General features: G+C 34.2%; 1 non-coding gene across 1 annotated transcript; it reads right to left on the bottom strand.

Annotated features, from left to right (window-relative positions):
- Positions 1 to 3,190: 3,190 nt before the first annotated feature.
- Positions 3,191 to 3,296, bottom strand: LOC132684482 (small nucleolar RNA SNORA1). The gene has a single exon (XR_009612692.1). It is a non-coding gene; the product is annotated as a small nucleolar RNA SNORA1 (small nucleolar RNA).
- Between the last annotated feature and the right edge of the window lie 11,139 nt (positions 3,297 to 14,435).

Genomic DNA, 14,435 nt, shown 5'->3' with positions numbered 1-14,435 from the left:
AGGCTCCATGCTGTCAGCCCAGAGCCTAATGCAGGGCTCAATCTCATGAACCATGAGATCATGACCTGAGCCAAAATCAAGAATTAGACACTACTGACTGAGCCACCCAGATGCCCCTGCAATATACCCCTATAGATTAAAATAAGATTGGAGATCCCTAGAAGCTACATATTTGCTCAGCTATCTCTTTCCCTATCCTGCCTTTCTGCTTTCATTGTAGGATTTTCTTGACAGGCACTCTATTTCAAGCTTTATTTCTAAAGAACCCATCCTTTGAGAAACTCTAAAATTATTTTTACAATCCTGGATTTTATTGAAAGTCACCAAGAATGCAAAGCTAATATAATACAAACCAAAACACAAAAGAAAAGCAGACAATAAACATGATCCAGGTTTTGAAATTAGTAGATAAGAAATTTAAAATAAATATCATTATGTCTAAAAATAGAATAAAAATGGGAAGAAATGAGTACATGTAAGGAGAATTTTACTAAAGAATTAGAACCTGTTAAAATCAAATGTAACTTGGGGCGCCTGGGTGGCTCAGTTGGTTGAGCGGCCAAACTTCGGCTCAGGTCATGATCTCTCGGTCCGTGAGTTCGAGCCCCGCATCGGGCTCTGTGCTGACAGCTCAGAGCCTGGAGCTTGTTTCAGATTCTGTGTCTCCCTCTCTCTGACCCTCCCCCATTCATGCTCTGTCTCTCTCTGTCTCAAAAATAAATAAACGTTAAAAAAAATTAAAAAAAAATCAAATGTAACTTCAAAAACTATAATTGACAGGTTTACATAACAGAAAACAGAATTACTCAACTGGAAGAGAGGTCAGGGTAAAATATGCAAAGTGAAACACTTTGTTATGGATTGAATCATGACATGATGTACTGAAGCTCTAACACCAAGTATCTCAGAATGTTACCTTATTTGGAAACAGGAATATAAAAAAATTGTTTTTGATGCTTATTTATTATTGAGAGAGAGCATGAGCAGGAGAGGGGCAGAGAGACAGGGAGACACAGATTCTGAATCAGGCTCTAGGCTCTGAGCTGTCAGCACAGAGCCCAACACGGGGCTCAAATCCAGGAACCATTAGATCATGACCTGAGCCATAGTCAGATGCTCAACTGACTGAGCCACCCAGGCACCCCTGGAAACAGGATTATTGCTCATGTAATTGATTAAGATAGGGTCATACAGTAAGAGGGTGGGCCCTTCATGCAATATGAACGTTGTCTTTATAAGAAGAGGAGGGCAACACAGAGGGAAGCCAGCCATGTCAAGGCTCAGAGATACATAGAGAATGCCATGTGAAGGTGGAAGCAGAGATTGGAATGGTGCATCTATGAGCCAATGATTTTCAGTTGTCCTGAGGGGTAGGAGATAGGAATGGAAGAGATTCCCCCTCACAATTCTCAGAAGTAACCAATCCTTCTGACATCTTGACTTTGGACTTAGAGTTTTCATAAATATGAGAGAATAACTTTCTGTTGTTTTAAGGTGCTTAATTACTGGTAATTTGTTATGCCACCCTAGGAAACTAATACACATGAAGATGTTTCTTCCAAAAAAAGGGGGAATTTAATAAAAATAAATAAAAGACACAGAACACTGTAAAACGTACATAGCTGGAATACCAAGAGTGGAGGGAGAGGATTGTAGATAAATTATGTTTGAAGTGGTTGAGAATTTTCAAACACTGATGTAAGACATTAACTAGCAACTCACAGAATCGAGTGTTGTACAAAATCTGGTATAAGTTTAGAAAAATAAATAACATGAAAATAACACTTCTGCAAATTGCAGACAAAAAATAAATCTTAAATGCAGAGAGAAAGAAATAAGTCTGCACTCAAAGAAATGAAGCCAAAAGCCAATCACAAGACAACACTGAAACTATGAAAAGAAGTAAATGCCAAGCTTGTCTTTTATATCCAGTGAAAATAGCTTTTAAAATGGCAATAAGCAATATCCATTTATATGTAAGATGTAGTGGACCATGGCAAGTCAATGATCCTATTGCAGTAAATCTAAAAAAGCCAAAATAATAACAGAAATATATCTTGTAACTGTGGTAAAAAAAATCAATGAGAACTAGAAGAATCAGAATTCCAGAGAGAACTGAACTGTTCAGATGTATGTTGGTGATTAATAGACATTTTTCTGAGGGTTCTTGCTCATTCAGTGTGTAGGTTTTGAATACTCAAAAGATATTTGACCTCTGAAAGAAAAAGGGGGAAAGCTCTCAATGGTTTTGTGGGGTTAAACTTAGAAATTATAAGATTAAAGGACCTCAAGCACACAGCCACGTTTCCTCCCCAGTGGCTTTTTGCTGAATTCTGGGGCTGCATACAGGACTTAACCTGTAGGCCCAGTACATCTTAAAATCACAGTAGCATTTCAGAGGTCTTTCAGTGTTTAGGAAGCAAAATGGGTGGTGGCCCCTGACTAAAAAACATGTCCAATCTTTGACTTCAAGTATTTGCCACAACGTGAAGCTACACTAGGGAGAAGTTAGAAAGCTCTGAAGGTCCAACATGCAAAGAACTTGGAAGTCATCAGTTCTATCCTGACAGCAAGAAGAAAGCTGACAATAAACTAAAAACCAACAATTCTTCTTGTGAAGTCACAAGTCAGGCCACTACTGCCCCAAAAGGAGACATAGATGAACACAGAGAATTATAGCTTACTGGAAACAGAAGTCATTGCTGTCATTACTGGAGCATGGTGGGAACATTTAAAGGGTGACTGACTAATTGTCAAAGATTTAAAGTGCACTAGTTCAAATATAAAAACTCCTGGGGCTCAGTCTTTTTTTTTAAGTAATTAATTTTTATTTGAGGAATTTTATATGTGATTCCTTCCACTGTAGTTCCAGTGATTCCATCACTGTAGTTCCTCCAAAGTCAGGATCATAATCTTCAAAATAGCCATTTTAAAAATAACTTTTTTGTTCAATATACAGTTCACTGTCAGTCCAGAGTTCTTTCATTGGGCTTCTTTGATCTCCACTTGAATATGGACATATTTCAAAAACTCCCATATTTGGGATCCAGTTTCTTTAGGGCCCTAGAGGTCAAATTGTAGGAAGTACACTGATTGCTATTTTGGCAAGTGATCTAAAATTATTATTCTTTAATTGTTTCTAATATCAAAAAGTCTTGTTACTTCCACTCCACTCCATAAGCCTAGCAAAAAATGTTATAGGTCTTATTGTCACCACTACAATAAACTTTCTGTGATGGATGCATAACCTGTGTCTCAATCTAGCCACTTCTGGCCTCAGTCTTATTGAGGGGGCACAGTTTTGTGAATTTTACCTTCAGAAGTTCTACCAGGTTATCAGGGTGAAGATTAGAGGAAAATCTTGTTCTTCCAGTAAGGGCCGGGGGATGGAGAGCAGCTCATTTTAAAATATGCTTGGAGCTGGGTACCTGGGTGGTTCAGTCAGTTAAGAGCCCGAGTTCCACTCAAGTCATGATCTCAGGGCTCTTGAGTTTGAGCCCCACATAGGGCTCTGTGCTGACAGCAGGAGCCCGGAACCCGCTTGGGGTTCTGTGTCTCCCTCTCTCTCTGCCCCTTCCCCACTTGCACTCTGTCTGTCTCTCTCTCAAAAATCAATAAACATTAAAAAAATTCTTTTGATAAAATATGCTCAGATCATTCTGTTCTCCACAAACACCTAAAGTCAAGGGGATCTGTTTCTTGAGAAACCGACTTTAGTTTCACAAAAGCCCAAATGACAAGGATGTGGAGCAGTAGAAATGATCATTCACTGAAAAAGAAATGACGTATTAAGCTACAAAAAGACACGGAGGAAACTTAAATGTATATGGCTAAGTGAAAACAAGTCAGTTTGAAAAGTCTACATACTGTATGTCTACTTACATGATATTCTGGAAAAGGAAGAAGTATAGCAATGTAAAAATATCAGTGTTTACCAGAGGTTTAGGGAGAGGGAGGAAAGGATAAATAGGTGGAGCATAGGAGATTTTTAGGGTAGTGAAACTATTCTCTGAGATACTATAGTGATGGATAGATGACGTCACACATTTGTCAAAACCCATAGAACCGTACAGCACAGAGTGAACCCTAATGTAAGCTATGGTCTTTAGTTAATAATAACATATCAAAATTCATTCATCAGTAATAACTTTATTACACCAGGGAAAGATGTTAATAATAAGGGATGCTGTGCACAGAGGGAGAGTACATATATGTAAGCTTTATACTTTCTGCTCAGTTTTTCTGTAAATCTAAAACTGCTCTAAAAAGTAGTCTATTAACTAATCAAAAACAAAACAAAACAAGACAAAAGGACCTTTGAAGGGAAGAACTGAATTACCCTCAGCCTTTCAATGATGAGGATGAAAGACTCAAAGAGCTCTCAATTAAAATTCTACCCTAGAATGAACCAAATGTTCATCAGGAATGCATCAAATGCATATTGAAAATTAATAAATTATAACACAGCCATGATCTCCTGCAATCTGTGGTTGGATGAGTCGCTTATACTTTCATCCATTTGCCTAAGAGAGAAAAGGAAATAATCTCTGGGGTGCAAGATTACATTATCTGAGGACTTTACAGTTCTCATATATACAATGGTCAGATACTATAAAAATTACTTTACATACAAAAATGTAAGAGTATATGACTAATAACTAAGAGAAAAGACAGACAACCACTGAAGATACTGATTATTATTTAGATAGGTGCTATTCTGTAACCACTTTTTAACTGCTCTTTCCACCTTTGTTTTTATTCTGGTGTTTATGGCCCCCACCTTAATTCCTTTGTCACTGTTGTCAGGGAGATATTTTATTAAAAGCTTAATCTTCAACATTTGGGGAGCTGTTAAGTTGCATTTTTGTCTGTCAAAGCCCTCTGTGATCACCACTGAATGTCTATGTAGACAATAAAGTTTATTTTTTCTATATCTTCCAAAAGATTGCTAAGGTCCAGGGGAGCATCCTTACTGTCTTGGCTCTCAAAATCTATTTATTTATTTATTTTTATTTTTTTTTCAATATATGAAGTTTATTGTCATATTGGTTTCCATACAACACCCAGTGCTCATCCCAAAAGGTGCCCTCCTCAATACCCATCACCCACCCTCCTCCCCCTCCCACCCCCCCATCAACCCTCAGTTTGTTCTCAGTTTTTAAGAGTCTCTTATGCTTTGGCTCTCTTCCACTCTAACCTCTTTGCAAAATCTATTTAACATTTGCTTTTTCTATCTCACAAAAATTGGATATTGCATATGTGTTCACCATTAGCCAGATTTCTATAAATGGACAAGGGACAATGAACCGAATCATTATTTTAAGTCTGAATGTAGATATCACATCTGGACTGGAAACTACCATTGTGCACAGGTCAGGAAGTTATAATTGTCCTTCAGCACTTTAAGATTTGATGTTGTTTGGATATTGCTCGTTAGACTTCTTAGGTGTCCTCAAATTTAATGTTTTATATTCTTTTATGTCTTACTTTGGCTTCTCTCTTTCCAAGAATTGTGTTGTTAAAATTTCACTTGCTTTGCATCTTGTCAAGAATATGCGAGAGTATGGAAGGAAATAGTTTATTTTTTTGCTTATTAAAATGAAAGAGATTAGAATGCTTAGGACTGCTTAATAACTAATTGCTTCCAAAAAGGTTAGAACTAGACACAGATACTTAGTATACCTAATTATAAAACTTAGCAGTTTCCTTATATTTTGTAAATAAAGTACAGATAATTGGTGCCATCATATATCAAAATTTTTTAAGATGTGGGCAAATGAAATGGAATAAAATATGGAATATTTTTTGCTTTCAGGGTAAGGGTGCGGTGAGCATATGTATAAAAGAAAACTGAAGATTGATCATTTACATTGCATAAAATTCAAATATTATTGTGTCAAAAGTAACAAAAATAAGTAACAAACTGAGAAATATATGCAGCAATCTCATACATTGAAAGCTATGAATATATGTGTGTATATATGTATGTAAATATATAATATAAAATTTTAAAATCACAATCCTATACAAACTATGCAAATAAAACATGCTTAAAAGAATAACTATCTCTAAAGAAGACATCCAGATGGCCAACAGGCACATTAAAAGATGCTCAACGTCGCTCCTTATCAGGGAAATACAAATCAAAACCACACTCAGATATTACCTCATGCCAGAGTGGCCAAAATGAACAAATCAGGAGACTATAGATGCTGGAGAGGATGTGGAGAAACGGGAACCCTCTTGCACTGTTGGTGGGAATGCAAATTGGTGCAGCCACTCTGGAAAACAGTGTGGAGGTTCCTCAGAAAATAAAAAATAGACCTACCCTATGACCCAGCAATAGCACTGCTAGGAATTTATCCAAGGGATACAGGACTACTGATGCATAGGGGCACTTGTACCCCAATGTTTATAGCAGCACTCTCAACAATAGCCAAATTGTGGAAAAAGCTTAAATGTCCATCAACTGATGAATGGATAAAGAAATTGTGGTTTATATACACAATGGAGTACTACAGGGCAATGAGAAAGAACAAAATATGGCCCTTTGTAGCAACATGGATGGAACTGGAGAGTGTTATGCTAAGTGAAATAAGCCATACAGAGAAAGACAGATACCATATGGTTTCACTCTTATGTGGATCCTGAGAAACTTAACAGAAACCCATGGGGGAGGGGAAGGAAAAAAAAAAAGAGGTTAGAGTGGGAGAGAGCCAAAGCATAAGAGACTGTTAAAAACTGAGAACAAACTGAGGGTTGATGGGGGGTGGGAGGGAGGGGAGGGTGGGTGATGGGTATTGAGGAGGGCACCTTTTGGGATGAGCACTGGGTGTTGTATGGAAACCAATTTGACAATAAATTTCATATATTGAAAAAAAAATAAACAAGACAAAAGGAAAATGTTTCAAATGTTCTGTTAAAAGTAATTATATTAAATATTTGAAGTAAAAGATATATATTCCTTCCAGCTTGAAATTATTTCCTTTATATATTAGTTTAACAGTAAAATTTTATAAAAGAACTCTCAAAAGTAGCATTCCAGAGAAACAAAATTTTAAAGATAATCTTGTTTTTACTGATTCATATTTAAGAAATTGTAAAATCCATGAGTTTATAGAAGTGTAAATATAGGTTTATAAAACAGCAATAAAATCATCTTAAATCAAGCCATAATATATGTTTCTTGTCAGAAACACTGTCTTACTAAACAATTATTTCCAATTAAGAATTCACCAAGTAACAGGATTGTTTCACCTAAAACTTTTCCACATTAAAATAGATACTCAATTAGTATAGTTTAGTTTTGCCTGAACATATAGTTTTTACCTTGAACATCATATAAATTGAGTCATATAATTCATAGGCTCTTTTATGTCTGACATATTCTATCAATATATACCAAGTTATTAATTCATTCTGCTGTATATGGATGTTTGGTCTTTTTCCGACTTAGGTCTATGACAAATCATCTTCTTGTGGACATTTTGTTAAATGTTTTTAATGAATATGCATCTGCATTTCTTTGGGGTATATATGAAGCAGTGGAAATGATGGATATCTACCTGTATCTATCTGTCTAACTTATTATCATTTATCTATCATCTATTTTTTGCATGTAATTTTTAAATAATTTTTTACTCTTAGATATATAATTCATTCTGAACTAATATTTATCTATATTATTAAGTGTCAAGGCTGAATTTTTTTTATATGGATATCTAAGTTATTCAGTATTATTGGTTGACTCCTGGCTCTTTCCCCAATAAATCACAATGAGACATTTGTTATAAATGAATTGACCAAAAAGATAAAGGTTTCTTTCTGAATTATGTGTTATATTACCTTGATGTTTGTCTATCAAGAACCAGTGCCTTATTGTCTTAATTAGTGTAGATTTAAAATTATATTTTATATCATAAAATATTTTATATAAAGAGAAATATTTTTGGGCTTATTCCTTTTTCTTCAAACTTGGTTGACTATTCTACGTTCTCTGCATTTCCGTATATGTTGTTAAATCAACTTGTCAATTTTCACAAAAAATATCTTTGGGGTTGGATTGAATCTACAGATCCATACAAGAAGTTTAATTCTGACAATATTGAGTTATCTGTGAACATAGTGTATCCCCACGTCTATTAAGGAAACTACTATTCAGACTCTATTCAGCAAATATTCTAATTTGCTGATTTTTTGAAGTTTCTATAAGCCTAATCATATAATCTAAAAATGAGGGATTTTTTTTCAATCTTAAGACTTGCTGTGACATTTTTTGCCTTTTTACACTACCAAAGATATCCAATACACTACTGAATTAAAACACTGATAAAAAATATTCTTGTTCGCAAGCTTAGAGGGAAAGATACCAACATTTCAATATTAAGACTTAGCTATTGGTTCTTTGAAGACTATTATTTTTCTTTTGATTAAAGATTTTCCTTCCTATTCCTAGTTTTCTGACAGTTATTCTTTTTACATGTACGTCTTAATTTTTTTCAAATAATTTCATATATACTGAGATTATTACATTGCTTGTTATTCTATTTCATTAAGGTGATGATTTACATTGCTGAGTTTTCAAATTTTTGAATCAACCCTGCATTTCTTGATTGTATTTTTTTAAGTTTAATTTATTTTTGAGAGAGAGAGAGAGAGAGGGAGAGATGCAGAGAGAGAGAGAGAAACCCAAGCAGGCTCCGTGCTGTCAGTGCAGAACCTGACGTATGGCTCTATCTCACAAACTGTGAGATCATAACCTGAGCTGAAATCAAGAGTTGGACCCTTAATTGACTAAGCCACCCAGGCACTCCAACCCAGTCTTGATGTATAGTCTCCTTTAGAAATCTCTGTATTAAATTTGTTGATATTTTGTTTAGAATTTTTGTGTCTGTATTCATTAAACATACCGGTGTAGAATTTTTTTTTCTTGAAATGTACTGGCAAGGTTTTGTTGTCAGACTCATGCTTACCCAAATACTATGAGTTGGGAAGTGGTCTCTCTTTTCATATTATTTGGAAAAATTGCCGCAATTAGTTGTATTTCTTCTTTAAATGGTTGGAAGAATACACCTATAAATCAATCTGGCCCAGGATGTTTTTGCTGGGAAGGTTTTTAATTATGAATTCAAGTTTTTACTATATATATAATTATTCAGACTGTCTATATTTTCTTGTATTAAGTTTATAAATTATAGTTTTGAAGCCTATTTCAAAACTTTTTTGACATTTTAGTTATTTTAAAAATTTTGATGTATTTCTTTTTAATATACTCTAATTTCCTACATAATGTTGGAAAAATATGGAATAACAACACCCTTTTCACAGTTGATGTTGATAATTTGTGTTTTCAGATATCTCTTTTTAGGGGTCAGTCTCACTACCAATTTTATTGGTCTTTCTCAAAAATCAATTTTGTCTTTAGGATGTTCTTTATTTTATGGTTGGTCTTATATTTATTAATTTCTGTTTTTATTTTTTCCCCCTCTTTCATTTTTTAAAATGTTTATTTTTGAGAGAGAAAGAAAGAGAGAGAGAGAGAGAGAGTGAGAGAGGCAGACACAGAATCTAAAGCAGTCTCCAGGCTCTGTGCTGTCACCATGGGGCTCGACGCAGGCAGGAACTCACAAACCATGAGATCATGACCTGAGCCAAAGTCAGGCGCTTAACTGACTGAGCCACCCAGGCACCCCATCCTTCTCTTTCATTTTAATTTACCCTTCCACTTTTTTTCTATAACTTCTGAGTTGAAAGCTAAGATAATTGGTCTTCAAAGTTCTTTTCTAATATGCAAATTTGGATCTAATACATATTTAATATTTTCTTCAGATTCTTTAGCCACATTCTACAATTTTCAGTAATTACATTTTCATTATCTTTAGATTATATTATTGTTTGTTGTATTATAATTTCCATCTTTTAAATTTTATTTTTTTAGAGAGAGAGAGAAAGCATGAGTCGGGGAGAGGAGGAGAGGGAGAGAGAAAGAATCTTAAGCAGGCTCCACATTCAGCATGGAGCTAGATGCCTGGTTCCATCCCACGATTTTGGTTGGGATCATGACCTGAGTTGAAATCAAGAGTCAGATACTCAACTGACTGAGCCACCCAAGCACCCTATATTTCATTTTTTGAGTTATTTAGAAGAGTGCTGAATACCTCTCAAGCACTGGGGGACTTTCTAGTTACTTTTTTATTCTTGTGCTTTAACTTAATGTCATAATTGTTAGACAACATACACATGTAATTTTCATCCTTAAAACATTTTCAGAGCTGTGTTATGGCTCTAAAGTGTTTTATTTTTGATGTATGAATGTAGGTTTGATGATTTATCAACTTTTGTTTTATAAAACTTGAAGATGTATATGTCTATAAAACTTTATGATTTTTATATCTTTGTCTTGAATTGTTTCACTATCCGATAGTGTCCTTTCTTATTCCTTACAAAATTCTTTTATCTTAACTTTATCTTATATTCTTTAGTCAGTGTTTTCAAGGAATGTCTATTTCCATACTTTTATTTTCAACATTTCTGTGTCCTTGATTTAAAATGTGCATCCTGTGTACATTATACAGATTGGATAGTGTATTTCAATATCCTCTGAAAAATCATAGAAGGCAGTAAAAGGAAAGTGGTAGGGGATATTTTCATCTGAAATAATGTAAGAAAATTCAGGTTTCAATTCCAGTCCATTGGTTTATCTTTATTTCGATAGAAATAAGTGAAGTTGAAAAACATGGTAAGGATGATTTCTAACTATATTTTATTAGTATATATTCTTTCAAATGTAAAATTATCATCATTTTTTACATTTGCATATGCATTATATAGTTTCTCCTCTGTAAAGCCTTTTACATCTTCTAAGGAAAACTCAGGCTGTGTCCCTATCAAGGCCTCCATTTCACTCCCTATTTATAGAAATATATTATGACTAAGCTCATTTATAGAAAGCTATATAATAGATTATTTTTGTCTACCATTTTCCATTTTGAATGTTTGTTTCATTAAGAAGGCATTTTTTCAAATTGTATCAAAAGTGTCTATCTTACTGTTAACTAAATCTCTGCCATATATTTTATGACAAAAGCACTGCTATACATACTGGCCAAGATTTCACATATTATTTTCAGATAACTTACATAAGAGCTTCAATAAAAAATTTATTTGGTCAGAGAAAAAGTAATTCTTACATTTACCTACTTAACTTATGACTGCTTAGATAAGTATATTATTTATAAATATTTAATTTTAGAAAGTAGCATTTTCTGACATCCTTCACATCGTGCCTTGATTTAATTTAGTAAACTAGTTCATCAAATAGCTATTTATACCTCATTTATACAAAGTAATATGTATTTCATGAAGTTAAAATATATGTAAACTTGATCTATGAGAGACAAGTTTAATTTGTCATATAAATGTCTTCCAATAAATATCATTTCCCTTTAGTAAAATACTCAGGTCTAACTAAGTGAAATAATAGTCAGCTAAAGGATACAGCTGAAAGTCTTTTATTTATTGATGTGATAATAAATGCTTGCTTGTTAGTGTTATTTAATTAAAATATGCTTTGATTTAAATTAGGGCTTTGTTAACATTTATTGAATTAATTCCTGAAGACAGAAGATAAAATGTAATATTTAACAAATTGTGTCATTTTTCAAAATTTGAGGTCTCTTTGCCTGTGACTTTGTCTGTCTGTCTCCAAACTGCACATGTTATTTCCATTTAAGTAACTGAACGTCAAAATGAAAATCTTCCTAAGTTCTCAAATAGTATAAATCTGCAGGTAGGTTTGAGTTAGATTTTAATTAAACTTAAAATGCGTTCTTTCAATTCTCATAACAAACAGGTAGATAATAGCTTCCTGTATTAACATTACTAAAATATGCATCACTTTAAACACACCCACATATGTAAAGATATACTGTTATTTCTAATCTATCCAAATGACTTTAAATAGAGCTATAAAGAAATATATTTAAATTGGAGAGCAAAAAATATTTATATTAAAGAAACAATTCAAGAAAAGATTAACATGGGAACATATATCAGTGGTATTATTTTTCCCCCAATACTTCCTCTTCTTATCTGCTGGGATCTCATCTGCTGAAACCACCTATCCTTTTTATGATCAAGCTTTAAATATCTCACAGTATTGTTTATGTTTGAGGACACTTCAGTTTTTAAAGAGGAAATATTTCAAACCTGGAGAATATATTTATTCAAGAAGTTCAGGCACAACATACCATCCAAGTATGTATGGGAGGAGAGAAGTAGTTTTTCAAGAAAAGGCAATTCTTTGAGATAGAAACAGATGGACCCAGCAGAGTTTGGGCTGCAGTTAGAGGAAGCAAGACCCTAAACAGGAACTAACTCAAGCTTCTGTTTGCTAGTGAAGTGTTCAAGCTGGAAGTTCAGAGCATGTGGCTTGTTTTATGCCCTTTTGTTATGTCCTCTCCTGCCCCAGCCATCTGATCTTGCTAAAACTATGATCTTATGAACTGAAATTTCCTCACCTATGAAAAGGAACTTCAAGTGCCTTTTAAAGTTGATGAGAACATAAAAGGGAAATATGCATGAATTACTGGTGACTACATCAAGTTCAGATAGTTCTGCTATTGTCTGTCACAGCCACAGAGTTTTCTTTCTGGTCCTTCTAAATACTTGCATCTTCTGAGGCTCCTGGGTGGCTCAGTCAGTTAAGCATCTGGCTCTTGATTTCTCTGCAGGTCATGATCTCACAGTTGTGAGATTGAGTCTTGTGTGGGGGTCTGTGCTGAGCATGGAGCCTGCTTAAGATTCAATCTCTCTTCCTTCTGCCCCTCTCCGGCTCATGGTCTCTCTCTCTCTCTCTCTCTCTCTGAAAAGAAAAAAAAATACAAAAATCATTTGCATCTTTTAATTGTGATTTCCATGATAATCATTGAAGTTTGGAAATAGAGTTAATTAGATATGTGAAGTAAACTAGAACAATGGGATTAATCTTGTTTCTGAAAATATACTGAAATGGTGTGTGTGTGTGTGTGTGAAGCGGGGAGGGGGGTGAGAGAAACAATGTAAAGTAACTTCTCAGGTTTTTTTTTTTACTTCAATTAATAATTATTGCTGAAAATATTTCAGGGAGCCTTCATATTAATTATTTTCAGGAATGAATGTTTTGGTGGATATAGGTTGAATAGTGGTCTCCAAAGTTATGTTTAAATCCTAATCCCTGGGATTTGAGAATGTGATCTTATTCAGAAAAAAAAAAAAGGCATCTTTGCAGATACAATAAATTAAGAACCTCAGGATGAGATTATCTTGCATTTAGGATAAGCCCTAAATCCCATGATAGATGTCATTATAAGAAAAGGTAGAGAGAAACTTGAGACACAGAGAAGGCCCTGTGAGGAATGAGGCAGAGATCAGTTATGTTCCCACAAACCAAGGAATGCCTGAAATCACCAGAAACTGGAAGAGGCAAGGAAGGTTCTTCCCCTGAGCCGTCAGGAGTGTGGACCTGCTGACACCTTGATTTCAGACTTCAGGCCTCCAGAATTTTAAGGAAAAAACTTTCTGTTGTTCTAAGCTACCCTATGGGAATTTGTTACAGCAGTCTTACAAAACTAATACAGTGTGGTAAATAATAGCATGCATAAATCACTGACAAACTGAATTAACTGTGAATTGAGTCACGTAAAGTTAGGCTATCCTTGGATCAAATGACTTTTAGAAGTTTTTGGATCAAAACATTTCTAGTTTCCTTACCCTCAAGTGAGCACTCAAAACATATGTGTAACAGATTGTTAAATGAAGGCAAAAAAAAAAGTTCCAAAAAAAGCTTTGACCAATTTAAGTATTATCAAAGAATATATAGATGAAGAGTGAGAAGTCATCAAACACGTATTTTAACTAAAAAATGCTGGTGTATTCTTTTACAAATCAGATAATCACTTTACAATCATTTTATTTTAAATGTATACATTCACATGGACTACATTCATTGACCTTGGCTACATTGTAAACAAAATTGGAAGCCAAATGGGAAATAGTAAATTCCTCTCCAGCTGTGAGAATTTAATACAAGAGTGGCTTATACAGGAGGAAAGGATCATCACATCCTGAGGAAGAAAAAGGAGAGCCATCCAGATTGAACCAGGATTCCCTAGCCAAATTGACAATTTCATAGCATTGGGGAATTCAAAAGGAATGCCAGTGAACATTGCATGTAACTTATCCTTCATCAATATTATTCTCATAAGTAAATTAAGAATAAACTGTAGAATATCTATCGATAGTGAGGAATACACCTAACATATTACTAGTGTTTTTGAAATTCCTAATTATAGGGTTTTTTATATGTTGTTTTGATTAGCTCTTTAGAATATATGAACACTTACTGAAAATGTCCCTTAAGGTTTTAGTACCCAAATTCTAAGTTTGAGCAGCCCTAC

This window comes from Panthera onca, chromosome C2, assembly GCF_046562875.1.
Source record: "Panthera onca isolate mPanOnc1 chromosome C2, mPanOnc1 haplotype 2, whole genome shotgun sequence".
In the NCBI taxonomy this organism is placed as follows: domain Eukaryota; kingdom Metazoa; phylum Chordata; class Mammalia; order Carnivora; family Felidae; genus Panthera; species Panthera onca.
Note: the sequence above shows the minus strand (reverse complement) of the source record. Positions and strands in the feature narration are given on the sequence as shown.